Consider the following 8,775-nt stretch of genomic DNA (forward strand, 5'->3'; position numbering starts at 1 on the left):
ATCTCTCAGCAGTTCTTCAGCAACCGTCTGTCCTTCATCAGTGTCAATTATTATCAGCTGTTTCAGTCCAACATCTACATTAGCAGGATGATGAAGATGAAACCAGAGTGGACTTTTCAGCAAGACAATGATCCAAAACACAGCCAAGGAAACTCTTAAATGGTTTCAGAGACAGAAAATCAAGCTGTAGAATCACCTGACTTTAATTCAATAGAAAACACAAAATAAAGCTCAGATTTGATAAACGAGACCCACAGAACCATCAAGATTTGTACACTCTGTTGACGTCTATGGAAAAACCCAGACCTGAGCAGTGCATGTGCCTTCATTCTTCATATGAGAGGCTCTAAGCTGCCAGCACCAATAAAGCCTTTTATATAAAGTTTTAAATACATTTCAGTAGTTGAGCACTTTCTCCTTCTGTCATTTTATTGTTATCACACACAACTCATTTTCAGATTTGTTGTATTTTTATGTTTGTATTGTTTGGGTCTTTTACCAAAATCTGATTCAATTCCATGTCAACAGCTCCTTTACAAATAATATTCCCAGGAAAAAACACAACGTGTTCAATACTTATTTTCCCCACTGTATATATGAAGAGTTCTGATGCACAAAGCTCTACATGCCATTTAAAAATCTCTTCAAAAATGAGCTTTTTTTCTCAGGCTGCTGTGTGTAAGTTCAGTAATTACCTTTTCATAGGTTATTTTCATTGCTTTGACATAACTGAACATTTGGATGGAAGGTTGAGAAAAATGATCATTTTTAGAAGGAATTGTCAGCATTTAGAGGCTTTACCATCTGAACTGTTCATTTATATGGCAAACATATAAATATATATATATTGTTTGTCATATAAATGAACATATATATATATATATATATATATATATATATATATATATATATATATATATATATATATATATATATATATATATACACACACAAACAAACACACACACACACACACACACACAATGATTGTGCTAAATTGCTCATTTCTACCAACTTCGGAGTAGATAATGTTGCCTATTTGCATGTAAACAGTATTTAATAGTGCAAATATTCACTTTTGTGCTATTACTTAAATGAATTTTCTGAGATTCACACTTTCATGTTTTAACAGGAGCTTTGTGTTTTTAGAGGTTTTTAACCTTTAATGGATAAAACAGTGTAGAGAATTAACAACTTCAAAGCTTCATGAAATAATTTTCATATTGTCCTGCATTAAAGGCATAGTTCATCCAAAAAGATTTAATGTTCAAACCTTTCCCTTATTTTGCAAACCAACAATCTAACCACTTTGCTTCTGCTGAAGAGCGTGGATAACTAGACACTTTTGATTTCCATTGACTTCAATTTAATTCACTTTTATTTCTATAACACTTTTACAATGTAGATTGTGTCAAAGCAGCTTAACATAGAAGTTCAAGTAATATAAAAACTGTGTCCGTCCAGTTTTCAGAGTTGAAGTCCAGTTCAGTGTGGGTTAATTTTCACAGCTGAGAATTCAAACATTGAAGACCAAATCCATCGATGCGCAGCTCCACATGTCCCAAACCAAGCAAGCCATTAGTGACAGTGGCGAGGACCAAACTTTTTTAATTGACGAAAGTCATAGAAAAAACTTTTAGAGAAACCAGGCTCGGTTGGGCACACCCATTACTCCTCTGGCCAAACTTCTTGTGCAGAGCTGCAGTCCAGGCAGCGTAGACTGGAGAACGCTGGACGTCCATTGTGGAGATGCTGCAGGTGTAAGAGGCCTTTGGCAAGTCTCCAGGCTGAACCAAGAGATCAATGCAGAGACTCTTCTTTCACTGGAGTCTTTCAGGAATCAGTCTCGTCCTCTCCACTCCTGCTCAGCATACGGCGTGGTCTAGGATTATGGAGACCTCAGGATAATGAAAAAGCAGACTAACTTAAGCTCAGATGCCGTTCAAATAATAACGTCTTTTGGGAAGTGTTCCCGAAAATGAATATACTTCTATTGTATGTTTTTGTCTATACAACTACAGTCGATGGAAAGCAAAAAGGTTTGGTTACCAGCATTCTTCTAAGTATTACAAACATACAAATATATATTAAAAATAGGTCTTGAACTGCATGAGGATGAGTATGATAAGGACTTTTGCCCCTTTAACACGTTCAACAATATCCTAGACTCCAAAATGTGGGAACAGATTTGTACATCAGACTTTTTTTCAAGCATTTCAGTGTTACTCTGTAAATAACAGATCTAATCTGCAAATCACACACACACTGTTCGAAATTTCTGGATGACTATAATTTGAACTGTAAAGTACTACTGATCATTTGATCATCATTGATTATATATTGTAGATAGGTAAATGTTCAGATTTATGTTATTTCAGATATATTTCATGTTTTTTAGACATCATGATTGGCCATTTGTTTCAATATATACTCTCTTGAGTTGTGGAGGTTGAGTTAATTTGGTTCTTGATCATTTCACAAACAACTGGATGCTTTTCTGTTTCATATTTTCTTTACTTTGGACACCACTGGACTGTAAAAACTCAGAAAGCCGACTGTGATGGGTCATCATTCACCCTTTTAAAACGTTCATCTCAATCTGGACCGTGTGGGAATCAAGTGATCCTTACATCGGAAAGTGCATGAAATAAGGAGTCCTTCCAACTCTTCAAACTTTTATGCTCGTTTCTCTTTGAGGAAAACTACAGTATATGTTTTTTAATGCATTTAATTGCATTGTGCGCACAAATCATATTGCCTGAGCAAATGTAGGACGTCCGGTTTATCCCTGCTGTTGAAACATCATCAAGGAGTCTCGTTTTGGAGACATTTCTGAAGCCAAAAGCACTAAATGAAAGGCGTTACTCTGAAAAGTGAGCGACTGCTATCAGTCATATACAGTGCAGAGCCAAAGATGATCCTGCATTGTTTGAAATGGCCTTTCTCTGCTCTTCTAGAAAACAAAACTACTTCTGCTGGACGCCTGTTTTCATCTTTCATCTTAACACTAATACTGACTAAACATTAGAAGACATTTTCTGTTTCTACATTTTTGCCTTGCATCATTAATGTGACAAATCAGACATGTTTTGTTCTCTAATTCTGTACAGATGATGAATTATCAGTTTAATAAAATGCTGTAGATTTTCGTACTCAGCTTTGTTTGCAGTTTTGTTGAAGTGTGTGATGCAGAAAACATGAATATATTGTTACTTTCAGACAAACTGAATATGGTAACATTTTCTGTGTGGAGTTTGCATGTTCTCCCCGTGTTGGTGTGGGTTTCCTCCGGGTGCTCCTGTTTCCCCCACAGTCCAAATACGTGCGCTATAGGTGAATTGGATTAACTAAATTGGCTGTAGTGTATGTGGGTGTGTGAATGTGAGAGTGTATGGGTGTTTCCCAGTACTGGATTGCGGCTGAAAGGGCATCTGCTGCATAAAACATATGCTTGAATAGTTTGTGGTTCATTCGACTGTGGCGACCCCTGATAAATAAGGGACTGAGCCAAAGGAGAATGAATGAATTTTACAAAAAGATTTCATGAATATTTAATAAATTTGTTTGTCTAATGAATAGTGTTTAGAGGTGGATCATTTATTTATTTTTTAAAGGATTTATTTATGCATACTAAAATGAACTTAAGCTGATATTCATGTGTGATGTCGTTACCTAAAACTTACAGCTAGCTCTCTACAAATCTGGCATGGTCACCCCCACTGAAGCTAAGCAGAGTTGCGCCTGGTCAGAACCTTGATTGGAGACCACAACTGAAAGCTAAGTTGCTGCTGGAATTGGTGTCAGTGTGACCAGCAGGGGGCGCTCAACCTGCGGTCTGTGTCGATCTTCATGCCGCAGTATATTGATGTCCAGTGTCGTCTTTTGGATGAGACGTAAAGAGTCGGGTGACTCTTATTTTTATTTTTTACTAGGGTAAACCGTGGAATGCTGGCTAAATTTGCCCACTGGCCTCTGTCCATCATGAGCCCCTTTCACACATACAGACCTTTCCGGAAAATTGCCGTCAATTTTCCGTAAAGGTTGTATGTGTGAACAGGTCCTTTTTGAAAATACCGGTAAATTCGTTCTGGCTATTTTCCGGAAAGAGAAGTTGTAACATTACCGGCAATTTGCCGGAATGCTTCGCTGTGTGAATGCAGAAGGAAGATTGCCGTAATAAGCGCGTGCACGTCTAGAACGTGCTGACGTGAGACGTCTGCTTTAGCCAATCACAACAGTCAGACGCATTCACGTCCGCGCGGTTTATGAGAATAAAAGCCTTTGAATATTTTTCCAGATACATTTAGCTGCTAGAAGTTAGTCAGATCACGTTTATATGTTCTTCTTAATGCTAACTGTGTAAATAATAATCGATGAGATGCTTATGATAAGCCGTTGTTTGTTTACCTTCAAGCTTTGCGTGTGCCTGTGAAACAGCCTGTGAGCGCCAGCACATGCACATATTATGAACATCTCGACATGCGAAAGTGATCCTGCGAAAGTTGTTCACAATAATGATCATCCACAGAGTTTGTAATTTAGTCAAATGTTTACAAACACAAGCGCAGCCGTTTAAAGCTCATTTGTGGTGAATGATGTCAGAATTTACCGGTATTTTGGAATGGATGTGTGAATGCTCTTTTCCGGAAAATTTCCGTAACGTCCTCGCCTGCGTGAACAGCGCTTTTTTGAATATACCGGTAAAGTCATTCCGGAAATTTTCCAGATATTTACCGGTATCACTGTGTGAAAAGGGCTATGGTCTCTTAACCATCCCCTTATCATTGGCTTACTCACCCAGCTTCAGCTGATGTGCGATCAGGCACAATATGGCTGCCGTCACGTCATCCAGGTTAATGCTGCACACTGGTGTTGAATGATGAGATTCCTTCCAATGTGTAAAGTGCTTTGAGTGTCCAGAAAAGCACTATATAAATGTAAGGAATTATTATTATTAAAACTAAAACCAGGGCTTAATTTGTGCCAGACCAAGCCAGACCCAGATCCGGCACGTCTGAAATCTGATCCAGCACCTCATTTTACCTATGTCCCTTCTTACACGGCTCTTTACTTTCCTCTGCAACTCCTCAACCGTCTTTAGTATTGTCTGCAAGATTCCTTTTAGACTAGTGATTTTCTCAGTATTTTGATATATTATTCATTTATTTTACCCTCAAATACAATTAAAAATATTTGAATTTGTTCAAACTACTTATTTAAAATGAGCTGATTGATTCTGACATTGATTTTGATTTTTGACCTATGATAGGTCTTGTAGTCCATGGTATAGACAATATTTCTCTTTTCCCCTAATTTTGATGTCACACCCAGTCTCCCTTGTGTGTTTGTTTTCGTCATGTGATCTCCACCATGTGTTCCTTTGTTCCCGCCATATCATTATGTTCATCACTTCCACCTGTGTCTCACCCCTGTATGTAATCAGTTCATCATCCTCTGTGTATTTACATCAGGGGTGGCCAACCCTGTTCCTGGAGAGCCACCTTCCTGCAGATTTCAGTTGCTGCCCATATCAAACACACCTAAACCAATTAATTAGGACCTGAACACCACGTGATAATAACAGGCAGGTGTGTTTGATATGGGTTGCAACTGAAATCTGCAGGAAGGTGGCTCTCCAGGAACAGGGTTGGCCACCCCTGATTTACATCATCATCCAGCCGGGACTCGAACCAGCGACCTTGCTGTTAGGCGACAGTGCTAACCGCTGAGCCACCATGCTGCCTTCATGTTAACATATGCAGCAAAAGACACATGAACACTATGAAAACATTTGCATGACCTTAAAAAAAGAAAAGATGAATCTCAGGGCGTCTCAGGGGAAGACACTTGCAGAGATGTTCAGTTAGTCCTGGAGGATCTTAAAAACACAACCTGCAGAAAGCCAAAACCATCTCATTTTAGTACTTAAACATGACCTGTTTCAGCTTCTTATTTTAAAAATAAAAGCTTCTATAGGACAATAATTAAGCACGTGATATGATCCTAAAACAACTGTTCAAGGCCTGAGGATTGCTGTCACTTGGGTCGCTGCCATCAGTAAAGATGATAATGAAATACTCTATGCATAAAATAATGAGGCACTTGTCTTAGTCAAAGCCAGTCTTCCTCTGCATTAAGAGGCTTATGTAACCCAGGAGGATCTGGATAATGAGAGTCCCGCTACTGAAAATGGCATAACATGAATATCAGAATGTTTCAGTGTGTGATTTGTCTTCTTCAGGTTTTGTTCACGAGGCTCCAGAAGATCACATTTACAAAATAATCTAATGTTCTGTCCATTTTTCCAACCTTGTCAGATTGTCCTACCTCCCATTCAAAAAGTAGTTCACACATTTTGAGGATGCAATATGCTACCTATCAGGTTTTGCTACTAGGGGAAATTTTAATGTGGAGTAGTGTGATGTGAAGCTGTAATATCGCCCTAACCTACCTAATCCATAACCCCAACCTCAGAACCATTCCAATACAGTGTTGGTAGCATAATCTGATGGGTAGAAGAAAATGTCAGGACATGTCACAAGTTGTACTTGAACGTTTGTGTCAATATCAAACCAACTTTACCCCAATTTAGTTCACCCAGAAATGAAAAAATCTGTTATTATTTACTCGTCCTTGCATCATTTCAGTCTCCTGAGACGTTTGTTCATCATCGGAACACAATTTCAGGTATTTTTAGAAGAAATCTGAGAGCTCTCCCACCCCCCAGACAGCAACAACTCCAATATGCTTTAAAGGTTCAATTTAATTGAGTTCAATTCAATTTATAGCGCTGAGAGAGTGTGTCTGAGCCTCGGACATTATCAAAAAGGGTTTTCCAGAGTTTAAGAGCCATAAATGAGAAGGCTCGACCTCCTTTACCTAACTTTGCTATTTTAGGTACTACCAGAGGCTCTGAGTTTTGAGATCTTAAAGAGCGCATTGGATTGTAGTAAGACAGAAAGTTGGTTAGATAAAAAGGAGCTAGATTATTTAAAGATTAATCGGTTATTGTTCAAATCAGTATGGTTTTGAGAAATATGGTAGAATAAGCTTAATTGTCAATTAGTAGGCTAACTGTATGTCTTTGTGATGCTGATTTAATGTATGTACCCATGTAGCAAAATCTCTCTGGCCCAGATCTAGCCCTGATATTCAGCTTTTGCTTGGCCCACATGTCACAATGAATTACGGTACATGATTGGACCAAGTCTGGCTTCCAGAGAAGGGCCAAACACAGACCATATCTGGACCAAGTCTCAGCTAAGTTAATAACCCATTACTGAAACTGAACTTGGCCAAATATATTGGTGTGTCACGACTGCAATTAAAATGAATAATCCCATGAATCATTGCGCTTTAGGCACGCTATGGGTGTGCTTTTTCTTGAAGTGTTTAGTAGATTTTATTTATTTATTTTTGACAATAATAACAAGGTATTTTAATTTTGGGTTAAGATGGGCTAAACTTACATGGTCCACATATCAATTACTAACATCTGGGCCAAATACTACAATAGGTTAATAGGTTAATCTAGTTTACGAATGGCTTGAATGAGCAGATTTTATGCTGTTGGCTGTGCACCTTACTGGAACCTGACGTTGCAAACGCTGCGTGTAAGACACGTTTTCTGCACAAACTCTGCAAATCGGTATCATCTTTTAAATGCTGTTTTATTAAGGCAGTTTTACACATTCACCGAACAACATCTTCCTGTCCAAATTATGGCAAAGTTGTCCGTGAGAAAGTCATCCGCTGTCCCGAGGCTGTCATGTCTCTGCGACTCCTAGCGAACCCGGAAATATCGATACACTGCTTCGAAGGGCGCTTCCGGTGTTCAATTCCGCTGTGAAAAAGGTCTATTTATCTCTGGCCCAAGTATCGAGAGTATCATGTGCCACCTTAAAGATGGTGTCACCTCTGCCAACCAGGGCCATGTTTGGCCCACCTGCAGTATGCCAGTGCCGGATGATTTATGCCAAATCTGGGCCAGAATTCTTTGCTACCTGGCTATGTTGTTTAAACGTCACTGCTGAAAAAAATGTATAAAAAACAGTATCTTTTGATATTGGTTTATGCTAGTTTTTTTGCTGGTTCTCCAGCATAAACAAGCATTAAAACAAACCTTTTCAGCCAATAATTAAGCTTTTATTATATTATTATTCACTCTTTATATTCTTAAATTTCAGCTAATAATTAAGCTTTTATTATATTATTATTCACTCTTTATATTCCTAAACACGTTTTTACATGCACAAGACGAATGTTTGAAATCTTTCATCAAGTGTTGCGTTTACTGCCACCTAGTGGACTTTGTAATGAAATGCGTTTATAAATGTGGTCAAGGATTGTGTGATGGACCAGCGGCCAAAGATTAATGACATCAATCCAGAAAGGCTTAGACATAAATAACTACAGGACAGCCATAAATGTCAACTAATTTATTACCTACTAGTCATCGGTCATCCATCCATCCAGAATTACCAGGAGGTCAATAATACTGTCTCTCCTGCTGGCATTCTGTACGCTGTTCAACATTTTTAAAAACATCTTCACAGCCAAACTAACATCATGAATCACAAATGTGTTTTTAGCTACAGAATAAATTAAGAAATTTAGTACACCGTCTATTTTTAAGGGGGTATTAAAAAAAGTCATTGTTTTGATATGGTTTAAGACTAAATAAGTTTTATTATTATTATTATTATTATTGTTGTTGTTGTTGTTATTTTTATTATTATTATTATCATCATTATAATTATTATGATTATCATCATC

This window comes from Danio rerio, chromosome 18, assembly GCF_049306965.1.
Source record: "Danio rerio strain Tuebingen ecotype United States chromosome 18, GRCz12tu, whole genome shotgun sequence".
NCBI lineage: Eukaryota > Metazoa > Chordata > Actinopteri > Cypriniformes > Danionidae > Danio > Danio rerio.